Raw genomic sequence first — 13,866 nt, forward strand, 5'->3', positions numbered from 1 at the left:
ATCAGTTCAACAACATAGTCTCCATATTTTGAGAGAGCAGATGACACACAGCAGATGTGGGCTGGGTGACTGGGTCCAATACAAGTACTCTGACCACTGAAAGACAAAAACCCACTTTAGGGTACAGCACACTAAATGTCAGGTCCTCTGAGGTCCTGGCATCCATTACATGGCGCGATTTGATTTCCAGTGACAGAGCAGGAATAATAAATAATCCATCTCGCACACTAAGCCCTGAGCAACCAGGAAACCATCTGCTTATAAGTGGTGCTGTTTGCCTTTCAAGTCCTTTAATTGTGAATGTAATTTAAAGATACATATCTTCCAGGCTATCCCAAGTCTACCTCCTCCGACTTTCCCTCTCTTCCCTCCATCTCCCTTCTAGTCCTTCATTGCAGTGGGTTATTAATATGCGGGATCAGTCAGAGGGGGAAAAAATAGCTCCTCAGGGAGGAGTTTCCCTCCTGTGTAAAATCAACATAGTTTTGCCGTCATGTTGTTTGTGTTTCTATGGCTCTCCGTAGCCTCATTAACCACACCAAACCCTATCTTGCACCTCTGGGAATGTTTTTTGTTTCCTAGTCTGCTTTCTCAGGAGGAAAGGTCGTTATTCAGTCTCCCACATACTTTGTCGGGCAGGATGTGTGGTTATTTGGCTCGGTGTCTGTTTCCCCATTCTGGTGTTGATGTGTGATATTATAGTTTTAGCATAGGTTTGGCATTTATACTGAGGTAAGCTAAACAATAGGCATCTGTATGTTCTTTACATTGGTGCACCTGCTCTGTCAACAGACAACTGCAGATGATATTGTTCAAGGTCGCTCACAGACCCTGTAGGTTATGTTCAAATAATTTGTCGTGTGAAAAGTTGCATACAAACCCAACCAACTCACCTATTTGGTGATTCAAAGCTTTTGTCATCCCAGACATTACATATCAGGTTAAAGAGAGGCTAGGCTATCACAGGGTTAAAGAGAGGAGAGGCTAGGCTAGGCTATCACAGGGTAGGTAAACATCAGTAATACTCAGGCAGTAGTTGAAGAAAAAAGACAGAGGATTTTTAAAGTGAAATCTTAATCACTTTGAGGGGAGAAATGTAATCTCCTTATCCTATTGTCTACACCCACTAAGCCGCTTGCCCTTGCTCCTTAATGCAAGGGTACGAGGAGATAGAGAGAGTGTGTGTGTGTGTGTGTGTGTGTGTGTGTGTGTGTGTGTGTGTGTGTGTGTGTGTGTGTGTGTGTGTGTGTGTGTGTGTGTGTGTGTGTGTGTGTGTGTGTGTGTGTGTGCTCACGCATTTGGGTGTCGTCTCTTGGTCTTCTGTACTCGATAAAAAGGAAGAAAGGTCAATTTTTCGACAAAAACATTATGCCAAGCCCTGCTCTTTGTGTTTGTCAGGGCTGGAGGGCTCCTCACATAGAGGGAAAAGTCATAAATTCAACACACTAAATATATTGCTCCCTTTTTATTTTCCTCCATCAGATGTCGAACCATCTTGACCAGACCAATCTGGCCTATCGGGGTACCCAAGGCCTCTTATCCTTTGACGTCCATGGTGGGAGATACTATTGATTTCATAATAGGGATATTTAACAGAATGTGCTCGCTAATTTTGGAAATAAAACCTGTTATGGGAACAGGTGTGCGACGAGAACAGCTGTGCATCGATAAAAATTCACAACAATTAAACAAAGCCGGGTTTCCTTTTACAGTGTAGTATTTGTCAAAAACTGTATCAGATTGAACTATGATAAAAAAATATTTAATAGATAGATCTCCGATCGGATACTCAGTGTCAGACAGCAGCAGAGACAAAACCACAAACATGTCAAAATAAAATGAATACAATACAACAAATCAAATCAAATCAAATCAAATTTATTAGTCACATACACATGGTTAGCAGATGTTAATGCGAGTGTAGCGAAATGCTTGTGCTTCTAGTTCCGACAATGCAGTAATAACCAACAGTAATCTAACCTAACAATTCCACACTACTACCTTACACACACACACAAGTGTAAAGGGATAAAGAATATGTACATAAAGATATATGGATGAGTGGTGGTACAGAACGGCATGGCAGATGCAGTAGATGGTATAGAGTACGGTATATACATATGAGATGAGTACTGTAGGGTATGTAAACATAAAGTGGCATAGTTTAAAGTGGCTAGTGGTACATGTATTGCATAAAGATGGCAAGATGCAGTAGATGATATAGAGTACAGTATATATACATATGAGATGGGTAATGTAGGGTATGTAAACATTGTATTAAGTGGCATTGCTTAAAGTGGCTAGTGGTACATTTTTACATAATTTCCATCAGTTCCCATTTTTAAAGTGGCTGGAGTTGAGTCAGTATGTTGGCAGCGGCCGCTAAATGTTAGTGGTGGCTGTTTAACAGTCTGATGGCCTTGAGATAGAAGCTGTTTTTCAGTCTCTCGGTCCCTGCTTTGATGCACCTGTACTGACCTCGCCTTCTGGATGATAGCGGGGTGAACAGGCAGTGGCTTGGGTGGTTGTTGTCCTTGATGATCTTTATGGCCTTCCTGTGACATCGGGTGGTGTAGGTGTCCTGGAGGGCAGGTAGTTTGCCCCTGGTGATGCGTTCTGCAGACCTCACTACCCTCTGGAGAGCCTTACGGTTGTGGGCGGAGCAGTTGCCGTACCAGGCGGTGATACAGCCCGACAGGATGCTCTCGATTGTGCATCTGTAGAAGTTTGTGAGTGCTTTTGGTGACAAGCCGAATTTCTTCAGCCTCCTGAGGTTGAAGAGGCGCTGCTGCGCCTTCTTCACAACGCTGTCTGTGTGGGTGGACCAGTTCAGTTTGTCCGTGATGTGTACACCGAGGAACTTAAAACTTTCCACCTTCTCCACTACTGACCCGTCGATGTGGATAGGGGGGTGCTCCCTCTGCTGTTTCCTGAAGTCCACAATCATCTCCTTTGTTTTGTTGACGTTGAGTATGAGGTTATTTTCCTGACACCACACTCCGAGGGCCCTCACCTCCTCCCTGTAGGCCGTCTCGTCGTTGTTGGTGATCAAGCCTACCACTGTAGTGTCATCCGCAAACTTGATGATTGAGTTGGAGGCGTGCATGGCCACGCAGTCGTGGGTGAACAGGGAGTACAGGAGAGGGCTCAGAACGCACCCTTGTGGGGCCCCAGTGTTGAGGATCAGCGGGGTGGAGATGTTGTTACCTACCCTCACCACCTGGGGGCGGCCCGTCAGGAAGTCCAGGACCCAGTTGCACAGGGCGGGGTCGAGACCCAGGGTCTCGAGCTTGATGACGAGTTTGGAGGGTACTATGGTGTTAAATGCTGAGCTGTAATCGATGAACAGCATTCTCACATGGGTATTCCTCTTGTCCAGATGGGTTAGGGCAGTGTGCAGTGTGGTTGCGATTGCGTCGTCTGTGGATCTATTTGGTCGGTAAGCAAATTGGAGTGGGTCTAGGGTGTCCGGTAGGGTGGAGGTGATATGGTCCTTGACTAGTCTCTCAAAGCACTTCATGATGACGGAAGTGAGTGCTACGGGGCGGTAGTCGTTTAGCTCAGTTACCTTAGCTTTCTTGGGAACAGGAACAATGGTGGCCCTCTTGAAGCATGTGGGAACAGCAGACTGGGATAAGGATTGATTGAATATGTCCGTAAACACACCAGCCAGCTGGTCTGCGCATGCTCTGAGGACGCGGCTGGGAATGCCGTCTGGGCCTGCAGCCTTGCGAGGGTTAACACGTTTAAATGTTTTACTCACCTCGGCTGCAGTGAAGGAGAGCCCGCAGGTTTTGGTAGGGGGCCGTGTCAGTGGCACTGTATTGTCCTCAAAGCGGGCAAAAAAGTTGTTTAGCCTGTCTGGGAGCAAGACATCCTGGTCCTCGACGGGGCTGGTTTTCTTTTTGTAATCCGTGATTGACTGTAGACCCTGCCACATACCTCTTGTGTCTGAGCTGTTGAATTTCGACTCGATTTTGTCTCTGTACTGAGACTTGGCCTGTTTGATTGCCTTGCGGAGAGAATAGCTACACTGTTTGTATTCGGTCATGCTTCCGGTCACCTTGCCCTGGTTAAAAGCAGTGGTTCGCGCTTTCAGTTTCACGCGAATGCTGCCGTCAATCCACGGTTTCTGGTTTGGGAATGTTTTTATCGTTGCTGTGGGTACGACATCGTCAATGCACTTCCTAATGAACTCGCTCACCGAATCAGCATATTCGTCAATATTGTTGTTGGACGCGATGCGGAACATATTCCAATCTGCGTGATCGCCATTACACAGTGTTAATATAATTATGCTTAAATCATCATCATTCATCTACAGTCATCCGAATCTCATTGCAATAAAACACCTTATGACAGCATTTTCTTTATTTGTGAAAAGATTCCGCTGGAAGGAATAGCAGCCATGTTACGGTCTCCGGACCAATTGTGCTATTTTGTCAAATGTTTTTCCCTGATCTGAACTTTTTTTGTACATAATGTTTCCGCCATAATTTCCTATGACCAAAAAGAGCTTCTGGACATCAGAACAGCAATTACTAACCTCGATTTGGACGAGGACTTCTATTTCAATGTGTCAGAGGCGAATGACATAATGCTCATCCCGGTCCAGGCCCAAATCCCCGACACTCGAAGAAGGAAGAGTTGGCGAGTGGACAAACCACCTCTACACTACCCTCCGCGTGCAATCACTGGAGAATAAACTGGACAAGCTCCGTTCGAGACTATCCTATCAACATGATCTGAAGAACTGTAATCTCCTCTGTTTCTCAGAGTGGTGGCTGAACATCTAGCTGGTTTTTCTATACATCGTCAGGACAGAACTGCAGCGTCAGGTAACCTCAAAGGGGGTGTGTATTGTCTCTTTGTTAACAATATTAAGGAAGTCTCGAGGTTCTGCTCGCCTAATTTAGAATACCTCATGATAAGCTGTAGACCATACTATTAACTAAGAGAGTCATCTATATTTTTTGTAGCTGTCTACTTACCACGACAAACCGATGCTGGCACTAAGATCGCAGTCAACGAGCTGTGAAGGGCTACACAGAAGGATTACCAGGACTCGTACTCGGAGCATGCGCTGACCAGCTGGCAAGTGTCTTCACTGACATTTCCAACCTCTCCCTGGCCCAGTCTGTAATACCTACAGTAGCAGTCAAAAGTTTGGACACGCCTACTCATTCAAGGGTTTTTCTTTATTTTTACTATTTTCTACATTGTATAATAATAGTGAAGACATCAAAACTATGAAATAACACATAGAATAATCTAAGTATATTTAGTATTTTAGATTCTTCAAAGTAGCTAATAATAGTGAAGACATCAAAACTATGAAATAACACATAGAATAATCTAAGTATATTTAGTATTTTAGATTCTTCAAAGTAGCCACCCTTTGCCTTGATGACAGCATTCTCTCAACCAGCTTCACAGAGAATGCTTTTCCAATAGTCTTGAAGGAGTTTCCATACATACTGGGGCGGCAGGTAGCCTAGTGGTTAGAGCGTTGTACTTGTAACCAAAAAGGTTGCAAGATCGAATCCCTGAGCTGACAAGGTAAAAATCTGTCATTCTGCCCCTGAACAAGGCAGTGTTCCTAGGCTGTCATTGAAAATAAGAATTTGTTCTTAACTGACTTGCCTAGTTAAATAAAAATATGCTGAGCACTTTTTGGCTGCATTTCCTTCACTCTGCGGACCAACTCATCCGAAACCATCTCAATTGGGTTGAGGTCGGGTGATTGTGGAGGCCAGGACATCATGCAGCACTCCATCACTCTCCTTCTTGGTCAAATAGCCCTTACACAGCCTGGAGATGTGGGTAATTGTCCTGTTGAAAAACAAATGATAGTCCCTCTGAGCGCAAACCAGATGGGATGGCATATTGCTGCAGAATAGTGTGGTAGCCATGCTGGTTAAGTGTGCCTTCAGTTCTTAATAAATCACAGACAGCGTCACCAGCAAAGCACCACCACACCATCACAGCTCCTACTCCATGCTTCACGGTGGGAACCACACATGCAGAGATCATCATCATCCTACTCTGCATCTCACAAAGACACGGTGGTTGGAACCAAGAATCTCAAATTTGGACTCATCAGACCAAAGGACAGATTTCCACCGGTCTAATCTCCATTGCTCGGGTTTCTTTTCCCAGGCAAGTCTCTTCTTATTATAGGTGTCCTTCAGTAGTGGTTTCTTTGCAGCAATTCGACCATGAAGGCCTGATTCACGCAGTCTCATCTGAACAGTTGATGTTGAGATGTGTCTGTTACTTGAACTCTGTGAAGTATTTATTTGGGCTGTAATATGAGGTGCAGTTAACTCTAATGAACTTATCCTCCGCTGCAGAGTTACATCTGGGTCTTCCATTCCTGTGGCGGACCTCATGAGAGGCAGTGTCATCATAGCGCTTGGTTTTTGCGACTAAACTTGAAGAAACTTTCAAAGTTCTTGACATTTTCCGGATTGACTGATGGACTGTCGTTTCTCTTTGCTTATTTGATCTGTTCTTGCCATAATATGGACTTAGTCTTTTACCAAATATGGCTATATTCTGTTTACCACCCCTACCTTGTCATAACACAACTGATTGGCTCAAACGCATTAAGAAGGAAAGAAATTACACAATTAACTTTTAACAAGGCACACCTGTTAATTGAAATGACTACCTCATGAATCTGGTTAAGAGAATACCAAGAGTTTGCAAAGCTGTCATCAAGGCAAAGGGTGACTACGTTGAATAATCTCAAATCTCAAATATATTTTGATTTGTTTAACACCTTTATGGTTACTACATGATTCCATATGTGCTATTTGATAGTTTTGTAGTTATTCTACAATGTAGAAAAGAGTACAAATATAAAAATACCATGGAATGATTAGGTGTGTCTAAACATTTGACTAGTATTGTACATGTTTCAAGCAGACCACCATAGTCCCTGTGCCCAAAAATGCCAAGGTAACATTTCTTAATGACTACCATCCCATAGCACTTATATCTGTAGCCATGACATTTTTTGAAAGGTTGGTCTTGGCTCACATCAACACCATCATCGCAGACTCCCGGAACCCACTCCAATTCGCATACTGTCCCAACAGATCTACAGATGACAAAATCTCTATTGCCCTCCACACTGCTCTTTCCCACCTAGACGAAAGGAACACCTACGTGAGAATGCTGTTCGTTTACTACAGCTCAGCGTTCAACACCATAGTGCCCCCCAAGCTAAGCTCAGTACCCTGGGACTGAAAACCTCCCTCTGCACCTAGATCCTGGACTTCCTGACGGGCCACCCCCAGGTGGTGAGGGTAGGCAACATCCTCAGGGGTGTGCGCTTAGTCCACTCCTATACTCCCTGTTCACCCACGACTGCATGGCCACGCACGACTCTAACGCCATCATTAAAGGTCCCGAACAGTCATTCTGATTCCCATGTAAAATAACCGTTTGAGTGACTAAAATATCACCAATACATTTTTTCAGGTAGAACACGGCCTTCCTCGGACACCGCCTTGTATAGAGGTCCTGGATGGCAGGGAGCTTGACTCCAATGATGTACTGGTCTGTACGCATTACCCTCAGTAGCGCCTGGCGGTCAGATGCCAAGAGATTGCCATACCAAGCTGTGATGCAGTCAGTCAAGATGCTCTCAATGGTGCAGCTGAATAATTTTTTGAGGATCTGAAAGCCCATGCCAAATCTTTTCAGCCTCCCGAAGCGGAAGAGGTGTTGTCGTGTCCTCTTCACGACTGTGTTGGTGTGTTTGGACCGTGATAGGTCCTTAGTGATGTGGACACCAAGGAAGCTCTAGACTCACTCCTCTACAGCCCCGTCGGTGTGAATGGGGGTGTGCTCTGCCCTCCATTTCCAGTTGTCCACAATCAGCTCATTTGTCTTGCTGACGTTGAGGGAGAGGTTGTTGCCCTGGCACCACACTGCCAAGTCTCTGACATCCTCCCTATATGCCGTTTCACCGTCGTCGGTGATCAGGCCTACCAACGCCATGTCGTCGGCAAACTTAAAGGTAATGAACAGTAAAAAATCATGTTTTTCATGAAATTGGATGATATTGGGATGAAACCAGGTCTAAGTATGATGACCAAAGTATGAACAATGACTGTTGCTTCTACATTGATAAAGTTAATGGTCCCCTCCCCCATGTCAAACACTTGGATTCAGGAGGCGTGATTATTAAGGGGATGACATCACCCTATCAGTCATTGTATTAAACCAATGGTAACGTGATTTTCTCCTACATAATTATTTGACCTAATTTAAGTACCTCCTTGTAACCAACATCGGAGAAGGCGTGTTTGCAGAGGGGCGTGGTTTATATAGCTAGATATCTACCCTTCTGGTGGCAACATTTTACAGTAGGGTGTGAGCAAATATAATGAAACATTTATACTATTCATCTATGGCAAAGATACTTATGTTTCCCCTTTCATCTGTGTCTGGTATTAGCTAGTTGCTGCCTAGCTAGGTCTTTAGCCAGCATGGAACAAAAGGGTGGGAGTGTTGTGAAAAACTCAACGCAGTTGTCATGACAACACATCCATCAGTGCTGTTGGGAATTGCATCACAAGAGACATGCCAAATGGGAGACATCATTGATGTAATTTCAATGTTGTTTGAGTTGCTTTATGTATCACCAAATTAGCTTGAGAGGAATTTACTGCAACACTGCTCACTGCATCCAAGTTTCATGATATAGGTGTTTTAAAGAGCTGTCAGTCAAGGTGAGCTCATGAATATAAGCTCCCTGCCCTCTCAGCCTGCCTTTTCAAACTTCCTGGTAGTTAGCCATGAGAGAAAAAGTACTTTAAAAAAAATGCAATGACTGTTCTCTCTGCTACCGCACGGCAAGCGCTACCGGAGCGCCATGTCTGGGACCAAAAGCATCCTGAACAGCTTCTACCCCCAAGCCATAAGACTGCTGAACAGTTAATCAAAACGCTACCCTGACTATTTGCATTAACACCCTTTTTATTTTCACTGACTCTCTTGCACCGTCTCTATGCACACCAACTGGACTCTACCCACACACTCACACATACTACACCGTCACTCCAACACACACATAGACTACATGCTCCCGAGTGGCACAGTGGTTTAAGGCACTGCATCTCAGTGCTAGAGGCATCACTACAGACACCCTGGTTCGAATCCAGGCTGTATCACACACTCACATCATACTCATACTCACACCAACACAAAACACACACGTGCGTATTGACGCCACACACACTTTCACAGTGTTTTACTCTTCACATACGCTGCTTCTACTCAGTTTATCATCTATCCTGATTGCCTAGTCACTGTTACCCTTACCTAAATGTACATATTACAGCCAGTGCATTTGGAAAGTATTCAGACCCCCTTTTCCACATTTTGTTACGTTACAGCCTTATTCTAAAACAGATTAAATAAAAAATCTACACAACATTTTTGCAAATGTATTAAAAATAAAAAACTGAAATACCTTATTTGCATAAGTATTCAGACCCTTTGCTATGAGACTCGAAATTGAGCTCAGGTGCATCTTGTTTCTATTGATCATCCTTGAGATGTTTCTACAACTTGATTGGAGTACACCTGTGGTAAATTCAATTGATTGGACATGATTTGAAAAGGCACACACCTGTCTGTATAAGGTCCCATAGTTGGCGGTGTATGTCAGAGCAAAAACAAAGCCATGATGTCGAAGGAATTGTCCGTAGAGCTCCGAAACAGGACTGTGTCGAGGCACAGATCTGGGGAAGGCTACCAAAACAATTCTGCAGCATTGAAGGTCCCCAAGAACATAGTGGCATCCATTATTCTACCTCTTAAGGATCGGACCCTTTTTTTAAATTTTCGCCTTAAATGACTTGCCCAAATCTCACTGCCTGTAGCTCAGGACCTGAAGAAGGATATGCATATTCTTGATACCATTTGAAAGGAAACACTGAAGTTTGTGGAAATGTGTAGTTAATGTAGGAGAATATAACACATTAGATCTGGTAAAATAAAATGCAAACCAAAAAACATGCATATGTTTTTTCATCATCTTTGAAATGCAAGAGAAAGGCCATAATGTAGTATTGCAGTTTAGGCACAATTTATATTTTGGCCATTAGATGGCAGCAGTGTGTGTGTGTGCAAAGTGTCAGATTGATCCAGTGAAACATTGCAATACTGGACAATATTTTGTGTCAAGTCTGCCCAAATCTGCCAAATTGGTCAATTGATACCTTTTCAAGTACATAACTACAGAGAACATACACAAATATATTGTAACACAAAATTGTAGTTTACAGGAATGTCATACATGATGAGTCATTAGCTTATACACTAACTTTCACACATCTAGATGGCCGGGCGGGGTGTGTGTGGAGCCAGGCACAGCAGGGGTTCAAACTGTAGAACCCAGTTCCTACATTTGAATATAAAAATGTATTTTATCAAACAAAACTATGCTACATTTTATCTCTGGGACCCTCAGGATGACAAATCAGAGCAAGATTAATGAATGTGAGTACAGTATGTACCTTCAGAGGTGAATGTATCAAACCAGTTGCCGTGATACGTTTTTTGTTGTTGTGCACTCTCCTCAAACAATAGCATGGTATTATTTCACAGTAATATGTACTATAAATTGGACAGTGCAGTTAGAGTAACAATAATTTAAGCTTTCTGCCCATATAAGACATGTCTATGTCCTGGGAAATGTTCTTGTTACTTACAACGTCATGCTAATCACAATAGCTCATGTTAGCTCATCCATCCCAGTAGAGGGACACCGATCCTGTAGAGGTTTTAAATGGAAGAAGTTTGGAACCACCAAGACTCGCACGACCAAACTGAGCAATCGGGGGAGAAGGGCCTTGGTCAGGGATGTGACCAAGTACTCGATTGTCACTCTGACAGAGCTCCAGAGTTCCTCTGTGGAGATGGGAGAACCTTCCAGAAGGACAACCATCTCTGCAGCACCACCAATCAGGCCTTTATGGTAGAGTTGCCAGACGGAAGCCACTCCTCAGAAAAGGCACGACAGCCCGCCTGGAGTTTGAAAAGGATTCTCAGACCATGAGAAACAAGATTCTCTGGTCTTTGGCCTGAATGCCAAGCGTCACGTCTGGAGTAAACCTGGCACCATCCCTACAGTGAAGCATGGTGGGGGAAGCATCATGCTGTGGGGATGGTTTTCAGCGGCAGGGACTGGAGATCAGATAGTTCCTTGATGAAAACCTGCTACGGAGCACTTAGGACCTCAGAATTGGGCAAAGGTTCACCTTCCAACAGGACAACGACCCTAAGCACACAGCCAAGACAACACAGGAGTGCCTTTTGGACAAATCTCTGAATGTCCTTGAGTGGCCCAGTGTTACGGATACAGGTATCCTGTGAGTGTATCCTGTGTGTGTGTATTTCTTTTCTCTCCTTCTCCCCGCACAGGTGGCAATCATCATTCCCCAATCAGTTATCAATCAGAAGACACACCTGCTCCTTTTCTCTTACCCTACCACATTTCCTTTCCCTTGGTTTAAAAACCCTGTCAGTTGTTTTCTCTGGAGCTCGATCTCTCTGCATGCAATCTCTCTCTAGATCTCTTGTGTTTTGCAACTACATGTCACTTTGTCCGTTACCCTGTGAGTATTGTTTTGTTATGGTGTTTGACTGTTTGTTTGATGGTGAGAAAAGGGGGTACGAAGACAAGTCGCCCATGGGCATACACTACCCGTAGGAATACTTTGTCTAAGAACACTAGTTAGAACTGGGCGGACCACCCACTGTATTTTTGGTTAGTTAGCTAGCTGTATTGAAGTAGGCTAGTCTAGCTTAGGGGTGTTTTTGGATATTTGTTTCTTTCCTTGGGCCCTTTTCCTGCCCCCCTTTACCGTGTGTTTACCAAATAAACCATGAGTGTTTGAAGGTAATTTAGTTGTCTGTGGTTATTTCGTTCTCACTGTTACTTTTTCACTACTATAATTTGCATGAGTTATGTTACGGGTCTCGTTACCATCACCCCTAGACTGCCGGGCAAAAGGGATTCGTAACACCCAGCCAGAGCCCGGACTTGAACCTGATCGAACATCTCTGGAGAGACCTGAAAATAGCTGTGCAGCGACGCTCCCCATCCAACCTGACAAGAGCTTGAGAGGATCTACAGAGATGAAAGGGAGAAACTCCCCAAATACAGGTGTACCAAGCTTGTAGTGTCATACCCAAGAAGTCTCGAAGCTTTAATCGCTGCCAAAGGTGCTTCAACAAAGTACTGAGTGAAGGGTCTGAATACTTATGCAAATGTATTATTTCAGTTATTTATACTTTTTTTTAAATTTGCAAACATTTTGCTTTGTCATTATGGTGTATTTTGTGTAGATTGATGAGGGGGGGAACTATTTAATACATTTCAGAATAAGGCCGTAATGTAAGTAAGCATTTCACAGTACAACAACACCTGTTGTATTCGATGCATGTGACAAATACATTTTGTTTGGATTTAATGTGAGGTAACGGTGTACCTGCTGTTTTGCTAGTTGTCGATTGGTGTGAATAAAGCGATGCAGGACTGCATTCAATCAGTGTCACACTCCATCAACCAAGAGGCCTGCACCCATCCAATTCAAGTCTTTTCACTTGCCTGTTCATCTGTAATGGAGAAAACTACCTTTTGGTCCTACTGTTTGAGGCTACTCTTTTTCTAGGGAGTTTAGTTACAGTACATCACACATACTACTAATAAAATAATAATAACACATGTAAAGCGCATTTCAAAAAACCCAAGGACACTGTACAGCAAAGAGTGTAAAAGCAAAATCAAGAATAAACAATTACAATTAAAATGAACAACTTAGCTTCAGCGAGGGCTGGGTAAAGCTGAGGGGAAAGCCAGACTGAACAGGAGGGAGAGCCTTGTAGATGAGCAGTATGATCTTATAGGTGATGCGGAATTTGACTAGGAGCAACGGAAGGTGATGCAGAGTGGGGGGGATGTGTTGCCAAGGTTTAGTGCGTGTGAGGACTTGCTGGAGCCTATCCAGGGCTTTTCTGGACACCCGAGTAGGACTCCATTGCAGTAGTCAAGATGTGAATGAACAAAGGTGTGTATGAGGGTGTCCGCTACCGGGTCCGTGAGGGACGGTCAGAGTCGGGAGAGGTTACGGAGGTGGAGGAAGGTGGATTTGGTGTGGGGCTCGAAGGAGAGAGTGGCGTCCAGGATGACATGTGAGGCTATGAACAATTTAAACATGAGATCTTTGGATGACAGGCTATGACTACGTTAAAGAGTCTTAACTACCATCATTCCATAACCTAATTATCAATTTATAACCAATATAACTTCTTACAACCTTTAAACCTTCTTACAAACTATACTTTATCTGTGTCAATAATAGTGCATTGTGAACTTATATCAATATCAATTAAATTAATTATAATTATAATAATTTACAATAGATTACAGTATATACTCGAGCCTCTGTTTACAGAAGGCCAGTATTTTGCCTGATGTTCATTCTGTTATTCTGTTATTACATTCAGTGCAAATCTCGACTTTTACAGCATCCTTATTTCAACTTCTCTAACTTAGGTCTCAAGTTAATTTAACTTAATGGAGCTTTACCATTTCCTTACTGTTGGTCAGCATTATCTGTTGAAGAATGTTAATACTTCCCAGTAAATTCAAACTCAATTTGGTTTTCGGCCCCCAAAAAGACTGCTACATTGCATATAGTATCTAACTGTACAGGGCCCATATTTTGTGGGGACTTAGGTGGATGTGTATGTAGGTAGATGATGAATTGACGGAATACAGAATGCTAATACATATCCCAGGAGCAGAATTTGAGTGATAATAAATCAATTGGTTTGAATCAG

The 13,866-nt window shown here is 43.5% G+C and overlaps 1 pseudogene; it reads right to left on the reverse strand.

The window, feature by feature from the left end:
* Positions 1-8,010, reverse strand: part of LOC139539207 (inactive dipeptidyl peptidase 10-like) — a 197,815-nt pseudogene extending 189,805 nt beyond the window's left edge.
* Positions 8,011-13,866: the final 5,856 nt, after the last annotated feature.

The sequence above is a fragment of the Salvelinus alpinus genome, chromosome 14 (assembly GCF_045679555.1).
Source record: "Salvelinus alpinus chromosome 14, SLU_Salpinus.1, whole genome shotgun sequence".
NCBI classification, from domain to species: domain Eukaryota; kingdom Metazoa; phylum Chordata; class Actinopteri; order Salmoniformes; family Salmonidae; genus Salvelinus; species Salvelinus alpinus.